Source organism: Hemibagrus wyckioides, linkage group LG19 (genome assembly GCF_019097595.1).
Source record: "Hemibagrus wyckioides isolate EC202008001 linkage group LG19, SWU_Hwy_1.0, whole genome shotgun sequence".
Lineage (NCBI taxonomy): Eukaryota > Metazoa > Chordata > Actinopteri > Siluriformes > Bagridae > Hemibagrus > Hemibagrus wyckioides.
The window spans coordinates 2,212,002-2,223,617 of record NC_080728.1 but is presented as its reverse complement, the minus strand read 5'-3'; the positions used below and the strand labels follow the sequence as shown (position 1 = coordinate 2,223,617).

The window sequence follows — 11,616 nt, the reverse complement described above, 5'->3', positions numbered from 1 at the left end:
GCTTGTGGATGCGGAGTGCTGCTTGCATTGCCGAGTCATTCCAGCGAGCATTCTGGAAAGAAAGCTTTGGGTGGCCGTCTCCTCCGGCAAAAATCCATGTCTCTCTGCAGCCCCTCCGGTAAAAGAAGCTCAATCATCTGTCCCACAGAAATTTCCCTCGTAAATCTAGGTCCACTCACCCTTCTAACAAGAAGAAGAGAGATACCTAGAATGCGGTCTCTTCAGGGGAAGGATGGACAGCACCAGGGGTTCTCTGTGATGTCCTTCTCCGAGTCCGCCATCCACCACACCTGTTCCACCCGCAAAAAAGCGGCGAGTGTGGTCTTTGGACAACTTTGTTCTAGATCGTGTACAGGGCAGTTCGGCTTTCCCTCGTCACACAATGTTTCATGTGTTACACTCAACAACAAAAAATGTTCAAGTGCAGAAAACTCCACCAGAAGTATGTGGTCCGGGAAACTGCACAAGTTCACAAGTGTATTGTCACAAAGCACTTCAGACTTTGGGTTCGAATGCAATAATAAAAAGTCTTTATCTGTTGCAACCAGGCTCATCGACGAGGGCGCAGAAACAAAAAAACAAAAAATCACTGAACCGAGAATTAAATCGGTCTCCGGGCCCGACAGATCCCGGACGATTTTTTCTCCGACCACTAGAGGGCACAAAAAGACCATCCATAGAGACAGTTCAGCAAAATCCGCTAGCTCTCTGCCAGGAGTCTTGGAGAGAGTGTTCTGTGCATCCTTGGGTCCTGGCAACTGTAATGAAAGGTTACAGGCTGCAGTTTGCTATAAAACCCTCTCCCTTCAATGGGATTATAGCATCTGTAGCAACAGGCGATTCAGCCTGGGTGCTCAGAACAGAAATAGCCTCCCTGTTGGAGAAAAGAGCTATAAGACAAATTTTGGTTGGGGAAACTCAGAGGGCTTCTACTCCCGTTATTTTCTCATTCCAAAGAAAGACGGGGGTCTTTCTCAGGAGACGGAGTATCTGGGTCTTTGTATAAATTCGGTGACACACCACGCTATGATCTCAGAGAGGAGAGTTGCGGCATTTCATCAGTGTCTGGCTCAGTTTCGCAAAGGAAATCTGGTGCCATTCAAGACATGTCTCCCTCTGATGGGCATGATGGCTTCCTCACTGTCAGTGGTCCCTCTGGGTTTACTCAGGATGAGGGAGTTCCAGCGGTGGGTCACGAAGAGGCATTTATGTCCTCGCCGCCATCTCATGTGCCGCATGAGAGTGACGGAGGAATGTTTGGAGGCTCTTCATCAATGGAGAGACCCCTCCCTATTCCGTTCGGGGACTCCGTTAGGAGGAGTGTCCCTGAGAAAAGTGGTGACTACGGATGCATGACAGGCTGGGGGGCCATTTTTCAGGGCAGGTCAGTGAATGGCCGCTGGACGCCCCAGCTCCGCAAACTCCACATAAACCAATTGGAGCTGATGGCAGTGTTTCTGGCACTGAAACCTTTTCTGCCATTCTTAAGGGGATGCCACGTGTTGGTCAGAACGGACAGCACAACGGTGGTAGCGTATATCAATGGCCAAGGATGGACGCGCTTGGTGCAATTGCACAATCTACCGTGCAAGCTGATTGTCTGGAGCGCAGCATGCTTCCAGTCACTGCGCGTCACACATGTCCCTCCTTTCATGGGGCAATCTGTTATATGGAGAATGGTCTCTCCATCCGCAGGTGATGGATCAGATCTGGGAGCGGTACGGCAGAGCGGCCGTAGATCTCTTCACCTTGCAGGAAAATGCAAATGCACCTTTGGGTGTGGATGCTCTGACTCACCCATGGCTGTGTGTACTGCTTTACGCGTTCCCACCGCTGAGTCTAATCTCTCCCACTCTACAAAGAATAAGAGAAAATGGGTTATCTCTCCTCCTAATTGCCGTGTTGGCAAGGGATGTTGTGGCTGGCAGAAATTGTTCAGCTAATACAGGGAGATCCCTGGACCTGTTGTCACAAGCAGGCGGCCAAATATTTCATCCCCATCTGGAGCAGCTCAACCTCTGGGTCTGGCCCGTGAGATGCAGAATTTGAGTGCGCTCTGGCTCCCACAGGACATTATTGGCACTATCCAGAGTGCTAGAGCTCTGGCAACACGCTCTTTATATGATTGCAAGCTGCATGTTTTTGAAGACTGGTGCGCGCAGAGGAGTTATTCCTTTTCAATGTTTGGTGGCCGACATTCTCTGTTTTTTTAGTTTAATGGACACTGGTAGGGCATTTTCCACTATTAAAGTTTACTTGGCTGCCATTTCAGCTTGCCACATGGGCTTTGAAGGAGCTTCCGTTGGGCATCCCCTCGTGTGCCTTTTTATGAAGGGAGTGAGACGTCTGAGACTGGTATTGAAACAGCTCATCCTGTCATGGGATGTATCTAAGGTTCTAGGTGCTTTAACTCGGGCTCCGTTTGAACCAGTATCCGTTTGATACTGTTCATATCAGGTTTTTATCTTTAAAGACGGTTCTGCTTCTTGCTTTAGTTTCGGCTAAGCGAGTGGGTGAATTACATGCTTTGTCTGTTCATCAGGCATGTCTACATTTTAGGCGGGATGGCAGACAGGTTACACTGCTGCCTAACCCGGCTTTTGTTCCCAAGGTCGTTGATTCATTTTATAGCAGCACCGCCTTGGAACTGAGTGCTTTTTATCCCCCTCCATTTGCTTCAGAAAGGGAGCGTGAATTGCACACGCTGTGTCCTGTTCGAGCACTACGTCAGTATGTTAACAGGACTCAATCGTTCAGAAAGAGCGATCAACTATTTGTTTCATGGGCTGCGCAAAGTAAAGGTAAGCCAATCTCTTCGCAACGCCTTCTCACTGGATGGTGGAGGCGATTGAGTCAGCCTATACAGCTATGGGTCTCGATTCCTCGATGGGCTTAAGGGCTCACTCTACACGAGCCATAGCTACGTCATGGGCCTTGTTCAAAGGAGTCTCGGTAAGGGATATATTAGCGCAGCAGCCAGGTGGACTTCCCCGCACACATTCATCAGATTTTACCGTCTGGATGTCACTGCACCTTCGTTGGCTCATACAGTTCTCCAAGTCGGCCTATGAGTGTAATAAAAGGTTATGTTTCGTTTTTGCCAGGTCTGTCTGGAGTCTTCGGAAAGCATGTGCTACAGGAGTGGGCTATGTCATTCCCATAGTGAGATACCGAGTGAATGTTTGAAAGAGAACGTAAGGTTACTCATGTAACCCCGGTTCTCTGAAAACAGAGTGAGGTATCTCACCAGACTTCCTTTCTTGGATTACACGGGGGAAGAGCGAGCTTAGAATGCCGTTTCAGGGATCACAGCTATATATATAGGTCCCAGGTGGTGAGCTGTGATTGGTCTGCCCTGCGGACAGACGTGGTGTAATTGGTGCTTCCGTGGTCTATCACGCCTGAGGCATTTCCCATAGTGAGATACCTCACTCTGTTTTCAGAGAACCGGGCTTACGTGAGTAACCTTACGATTCCTTCATGTCAAATTAACTCTCAAATCAAGCTCTCTCACGCTCCCAGGAAAATCATCACCGATATAACAAGATTACTGCACAGCCTGGCTTCGTGAATTCACCTGTTTTTCACGTGCTCATGAAAAGGGAAGAGCAAATCTTTGTTATCCACTTGTGAAAGGAATTAAAATGCAAACTAAATCACTTTTAACTCAATGCCACTATTTGTCCTCATTGTGCCGTTAGTCTTTTTTTTGTTGATAATCTACCAAATGTAATGTTTTTTGTTGTCAATCGATGAAATGTAATGTTTAATCGGGTTAAGAGAAAGCTAGCTAATTAACGTTCACGATTAGCATGGTGGACTTTACTGTCAGTAATGATGTTAGCAGTTCAATTTCGTAACTTAATGAGTTTACATTCAAAACAATTTAATATTAATGTAATACTATTACTACTACTTCTAATACTGCTATTAATAATGATGATAATAATATTTTTAATCACTGATATTAATTCACCTCTCTGTTTATCACAGTGATTGGTTACTGCTATAGTGTTCTGATCGTCTGTCTAGCTGCAAGTGTACCTTTACCCTGCACCTGTCTGAAGTCCATTTGCATCAGTCATTACAGGCTATAGGCATCATCATTCCATTTTGAACTCCTCTGTCTGACCTACAGCACACCTCACCACTGTCCTGCTCCTCTCATACATGTCCTGCACCACTCTGACATACTTCTCTGCTACTCCTGACTTCCTCATACAGTACCACAGCTCTTCTCTTGGCACCCTGTCATACGCTTTCTCCAAGTCTACAAACACACAGTGCAGCTCTCTCTGACCATCCCTATACTTCTCCATCAACATTCTCAGAGCAAAAATTGTATCTGTTGTGCTCTTTCTGGGCATGAAGCCATACTGCTGCTCACAAATTTCCACTATCTTCCTTAACCTAGCTTCCACTACTCTTTCCCAGAGCTTCATTGTATGGCTCATCAACTTTATCCCCCTATAGTTGCTGCAACTCTGCACGTCACCCTTATTCTTAAAGATCGGCACTAATACACTTCTTCTCCATTCCTCAGGCATCTTCTCACTCTCTAAAACCCTGTTAAACAAACTAGTTAAAAACTCCACTGCCGCCTCTCCTAGACACTTCCAGACCTCCACCAGGATGTCGTCAGGACCAACTGCCTTTCCAATTTTCATCCTCTTCAAAGCCTTCCTGACTTCATTCTTTCTAATCTTATCTACTTCCTGTTCCACAGAGTTTACCCCTTCTACTCTTTTTTCCCCTCTCATTTTCCTCATTCATCAGCTCTTCAAAGTACTCCTTCCATCTCCTCTGTACACTCTCCTCACTTGTGAGCACCTTTCCATCTCTATCCTTAATAACTCTAACTTGCCGCACATCCTTCCCATCTCGAATCCTCTGCCTATCTAACCTGTACAAGTCCTTCTCTCCTTCTCTAGTGTCTAACCTAGTGTACAACTCGTCATATGCCTTCTGCTTGGCCTTAGACACCTCCCTCTTCACCTCCCTCTTCACTCCTTGTATTCGTGTCTTTTCTCTTCAGTCCTGTCCATGTCCCACTTCTTCTTGGCTAACCTCTTCCTCTGAATACTATCCTGAACTTCCTCATTCCACCACCAAGTCTCCTTATCTTCTTTCCTCCTTCCAGATGACACACCCAGCACCGTTCTTCCTGCCTCCCTGATCACTTCTGCTGTAGTTTCCCAGTCATCTGGCAGCACTACCTGACCACCCAGAGCCTGCCTCAACTTCTGTCTAAATTCCTCAAAATATTCCTCCTTTTTCAGCTTCCACCATTTGGTTTTCTTCTCTGTCTCTATCTTTGACCTCTTCTTACAGACCATCCAAGTCATCCTACACACCACCATCTTATGCTGTCTGGCTACACTCTCTCCCACTACCACTTTACAGTCACTAATCTCTTTCAGATTGCCTCTTCTACATAGGATGTAGTCTACCTGTGTGCTCCTACCTCCACTCTTGTAAGTCACTCTATGCTCCGCCCTCTTCTAAAAATAAGTGTTAACCACAGCCATGTCCATCCTCTTAGCAAAGTCCACTACCATCTGTCCTTGAAGGTTCCTTTCCTTAACCTCAAACCTGCCCATCACCTCCTCATCACCTGTGTTCCCCTCACCAACATGTCCATTAAAATCTGCTCCTATCACCACTCTCTCACCCGTGGGCAGGGGCGTAATTTCCACTGGGGATGGGGGGGCATGTACCCCCCACTTTTCAAAATCCCATTTGTGTCCCCCCCACTTTTTACATTTGTTTATGATTTTTTAACCGTGTGCTGTCATCACCACGGAGGAGCAGGACTGAGCAGGACACAGAGAGTCTGCACGCGTCTGCGTCCAAGAACACCTCATTCACACTCGCTAAAAATATCTCACTGAAAGGTGTAATGAACAGCGTACCATGGTTGCGGCACAATCAGTGATGAAATGCCAGAAACAGCAAAAGATGACTTTAATGTCATCATGGATGAAAAGAAAGAAAGGAGATGTGAGTTGGTTGATTCAGTAAATTAGCTCAGGTCAGGATTATCATATTTTCATGAACATTCTGTGTAGCATGAAAATGAGTTGACTTTAAACCACACATTTTCTCTCAGCAATGACCAGCAGACTCTGGAGGCTAGTTTAATGTTAGACTCAATATGGTCATAACTCAGTGGTTTTCATATCAGAGGACAGATGAGGTGGACAGTTAGGATACATGGAATGTATCCATGAATGGATAGATGTGATTGAATGGATAGATGGAGGACAATGTTCTCTATATATTTTTTATGTTTGTTATGTGTGCCAATCTTGCAAACTGGGTACCAAATAAGTCATGTATCTATTGTGTTATCAATTTTTCCATCCTTTTGGATTACAGAAGTAATGATTACAGATGGTTATTTCTACCCTGCTATAATACAGTGTTGGAGGCATAAAAATGATCTACTTTAGTTATTTGTGCTGCACAGAAAATTAGCACCATTTTCATATAATTGTTATAAAAATTATAAAATTATAAAATTATATTACATATTAATTTTGCGAAAATAGTGATGTAACACACACAGTTCATGAAAGCTTTTTGCTTTTTCTATTCTAAACCCCTGCGGTTTGGTGGATGTGTCTCTGACAGACATCCTGTGCAAGTGATTTATTTTACATTTTCAGGTACAGAGGTCAGTTTAAAATAAAAGTTTGTTTAACAGTGGAATTTGAGTCTTACATTATTTATATTGTACTCACACACAAAACATTAATGGTGAAAATTTTTGACTTATAAAATGATTCTCTTGGCGATCAGTGTCACAACACGCTCGGAGACAGAGAGCAAATCCAATGCACTTTTATTGGACACAGGCAGGCAGAAGGCAGAACTTAACTCAGGCAAAAGGGAACTAAGGCAAGCAGGCACAAAGTAAAGAAAACAGACAGGTGTACTAAACTCAAACTACTCGAAAGACTTTACATCATCAGGTATCAACAGTGGCCAGGGGCGCAGCTGAGGTTGCTGTGCCTGTGACAATCGGCCCCTATTAAACAATAAAGAAAGTAAGACATCTTTTTTATATAAATAGTTTAGTAGCCTACTATTCATTTTGACAGAATTTATCATTATAATCAACCTAGGTATTTCCTGTATGACCATAGTCCCTAAATGTATGTAAATACATTTATAATGTAAAAATTAAACATTAGGCATGATAATGTCTCTTCCTCTCTCCCTCTACTCACAGAGCAGCCAACTCACGCTTTTTCTCTCAGGTGATGGAGTACTAGTAAAAGGCCTCATCTCTCCCCACATTAACAAGATTATTCAGAAGAAGAAACTTCAAAAAGGAGAAACTCAGCAGTCCTTGGGGGCCTCACCTCATCTCACTTTTTCACATATACATATAGGAAACTTATGTATTAGCCTTTATTGATAATCCAACTAAGACTAGGACTGTTTACGTTCCTAGACAGTGGTTTTGTAGATTCTTTGGTCATTCTAGAACTTGCTCTCATTGTGATTCTGATAGACTAAACCGTTGCTTGATAGACTAAACCGTTGCTTAGAAACTTTTTACTACACACTTTAGTACAGGTCTTATGCTTCTGTGGATGTAGACTAATGCCTCAGCAGCAGTGTGGTGAGATAATTTGGCCTGTTATTTTTGTTTAGAAATTGCTCGCAAATTGTCAGATGTTCATAATACATAATGCTATTGGATTTTGTACTCCACTGTAGCAGTCGCTGTGATCATAATTTGACCTCTCTGTTGTTACTGATGTATTTTTCAGTACATTTCTTGTAGTGTAGGAGATCCGTACGCATCCTAGACAACAAGACTAGCAGTTCCATTCTGTACAACAAAGTAGGTCTTGCTTCTTGCTGGACATGACCACCCTCTGACCTCTGGCATGCACAGCCTTAAAGGGTGACTGTCCTGTGGGGTTAGGGCTGTGGGATGGACCAGTGAGCAGTGAGTCTTTGATGCTCCTTAAGAGCATGCACAGGTCCTGTTGGGACCTTAGAGTGCATTGATATATTCTGATATATTCACGCTCTGGCCTGGGCTGACTTTGGCCCTTGGCTGAGTGTGTGATACTATTTGTTTATGACATTATCTTATGGTGTGATATCCTTTGTTTTGTCCTAGAAATTCTTCCTGTTCTGTTTTGAACATGTGCCAAACACAGACACACACTGACAGTTTCTTCTTCTGTAATTTAGATAACCATTTTCAAAATAAACTCGCTAAACCACCAGTGAACAAGTTAACCACCACGTCTGTTTCTGCTGACGTCTTATGTTTACATATAGACGGGGTGGACTGGCCATCAGGAGCACAGGGACATTTCCAGAGGCAGGTAATAGGTGTGTTTGTCTCGAAGCGGCTCTGCGACGTTCTATAGAACGTCAAAGTACCACAAGTGTGACTTAAAAGTGTGCGCTCGAATATGTGCTCGAATCGCTCTCACGATACTTTGGTGTCTTCATTTGTCAGATGGATGCTTTCATCCAGCAATGTACAAAAGATAAAATCAAACCAACAAACAAGCAACAATATACAGAACAGAGAATACTAGTATATATAGAACAGAGAGTATATAGAACTAATATATATAGAACAGAGAATACTAGTGTTAGTGGGTCAAACTTTTTATATAATAAATAAAAGAAATCAGGTAGATAACGTAGAAGTAGGATAGAGAGTGTAAGTGTTAGAGGGTCAAGATTTTTCTGAATAAATAAAAATTTATTACCTGCACACACGCATCTACAGCATGGTGTCGGAACCCAGAGCCCCTCCCTGGGTGGACACTTCAGGGTGTTTCTAGAGCCTTTTTCAATTACCAATATTATCAAAAAGTCTTATAGTGCAGATCAAAAATGCAGGACAAAAACAAAGAAATAAAGTACTCCTCCAGGCTTGGATGAGAAGAAGCAACCGGTTTTATTAAAAAATATCAACGGAAATGGCACTCAAATACACAGAGTCATGAATCGATGTGGTCAAGCACACCCCCCTTCACAAATCCCCCAGTGTATATACCTTCTAGCCCAGCTACCTAAACTTGCTGGGCTCTATTTTTCTATGGATTGTTTTGACGTTCACTAATTTTCCCCCTGAAAAACAGCCCCACCTTTCTGTGGCCTTCATATACTCTGTGGGTCGCAAGTTTTAATATTAACACATATTAGTTGTTGATCTGTCTAAACTTCAGAACTTATTTAGCCCAAAACCACATTTATTTCATTACACCCATTACACCTTTAATTTATCACTTATAATTTAACCTACATAACCCACATGTTCCATATTTTGTGTATTTTAGTTTGTGTACTTGTTTGTTGTTCCTGTGTGGTTCATGGTGACTGCCTGGCATTTACTTAGAATCCTGAGGAATTTTACCACTTTTTGTTATCACTTTTTTTGCCACTATTTAGGGAAAGGATCCTACCCTTATTTTACTTCAGTTTTCTCTCATGTGATAATGATAATATGGTGAAAGTAAAAGGGCTAAAATCCCTCTGTGATCTTAGTCTAGTTTTTTTAATTTAGGTTAACTAACCTAGTTTACCTTTAAACTATTCATTTAGTCTTTTACTTTATTTTATTTTATTATTTATGTATTTAGGCTAGGATTAGTCAGTTTATTTTGATCTAGTTTAATTTAATTCTCTAAATCTTCCATTGCTTCATGTTTTTAAGTCTGTATTTTTCCATTACACCTATTCAGTGTATTCTCCCTATTATTACATTAACATCAGCCACTGCAATAATATTTTGCTCGTTTCTCCTGGCGCTTCAATAACATCTTCTCCAAACACACTTCCGTCTCGGCACCTGTTGTTTTGTTCTTTACTTTTTGCCACAAGGAATTTTACCAATTTTCCTCTCACCTTGGTAAGCTACTTCTTATTTGCATAGGTGGTGTAATAAAATTTCTGTACAATATATTAACTTTAATTTTTCTAAAATTAACGTTCAAGTCAGTGTCATGTCAGATTAGACTGTCATGGTGTTCTCGCCCCTAAGCACAAGGATTCTGAATTTCGTCAACATGTTTTTTTCAGTCTAAATGGAGCCAGCTCCATGATATGGTATGATATGCTATCTTATGCCTTTGTGTTGTTTACGCCAAAGCCAGAAAGCCATTAACGACGACTCAGTCAGTTTTGCTCACCTCTATTTTTGTGGTTTTATATCTTTTTTCCATTTTTTCCCTATAACTGGTTCCTTACATGGTTTTACATTTAACAACCTACTCAGATTCTATGTCTATTTTTGTGCTAATTTCATCTATTTACCATAAGTTTAGCTGTTGACTATGACAGGTGCTTAATACTGACAGGATTATTAGATAATCAGATAATCAGTAGATTAAATATGATAATTATATAGGCAACATTGTTTATGAAAGTGAGAGTAGGTAAGGATTAGTTATATTTTGATAGTTATATTACCTTATTATATTATCATCATCTGATTAAGCATAACTGAGTGAGTTTAATGATTAAACAATTTATTTCAATTTACCTAGCTCATCTCTTTGTTTTTATTTTAATGCTTAAACCTTAATCGGATCTGTCTTAGAGATTAAAGGAGAGAAATCAAATATATGAGTTGGTTACTGATTAAAATCAAACGTAATTATTTGTCAGCATTAGCACCATAGCTACCGCTACTTCCCGTTTTGCCCCGACTACTACCTTCTCCTCCTTTTTCTGCTCCTCCACGATAACTCAACTCAACTCTACTCACCTCCGTGCACGGCATCATCTCCCTCCAGCTCCGGCTCACAGTCTCCTCCGTAAAGCTGAGTATTCTCCACTCTCCCTCTTTCCACCCGTTTTTCAGTTATCAATAAACATACCCCTTCCGGGGTTTAAATACTCTATGGCCTGTTCTTCTCTGGTGTTTCCTGACAAAATCCACTTTGTGCAAGCTAATGGTGTTCACAAAATATATTTTTAAATATATATAACAATAGACGTTTTAAAAGAGCATGTTGCAACACTTAGAAAATGACAAACTAGCACTGTGTTTTAGAGATGGGGATACAGTATTTTCTACTGCCAAATTTGACCAGAAATTTCTTTTCTTTTTTTCTTTTTTTAAAGGTGAAGAAGAAAGCAGCAGCACTACTGCTGCAAGTGCTCCTGCTGCTGAACTGGAGGTGGTGGACAGTTCAGCATTTGAGTCAGAAAAGGAACCTTTAGGTTGAGTTTAAGCTTAGCAAAACTAAACATGCAGGCTATACTCTTAGAACAATATGTGCTTTTATGATTTATGAGATCAGTAGTAAGACTGTAATCATGGGGACATACAATTGATGGCTGCACAATTAAGATAAGTATAGATTATTGAATGTGTTTTTGATATTGCAGAGCAACTAGATGTGCAGAGAGAGAGAGAGAGATTCATGAAAAGATGAAAGAGACAGTGAAAGCCTTGATAATCCATTTGATTATTTTGCCTGTCCTCAGTCCAAGGATTTTGATTTATTTACTAGTGCTAATTACTTACTGGTTACTCTTACTGGTCTGTTGTTATGCCACTGAGTGAACATTGTTACTTACACTGTAGTAGCTTTTGTTAAGTTTGTTTCTGATACTTTTGATATACTG

The 11,616-nt window shown here is 41.7% G+C and overlaps 1 pseudogene; it reads left to right on the top strand.

Moving 5' to 3' along the window:
- The first annotated feature begins 210 nt into the window (after window positions 1–210).
- LOC131370453 (uncharacterized) lies at window positions 211–11,213 on the top strand (annotated as a pseudogene).
- Window positions 11,214–11,616: the final 403 nt, after the last annotated feature.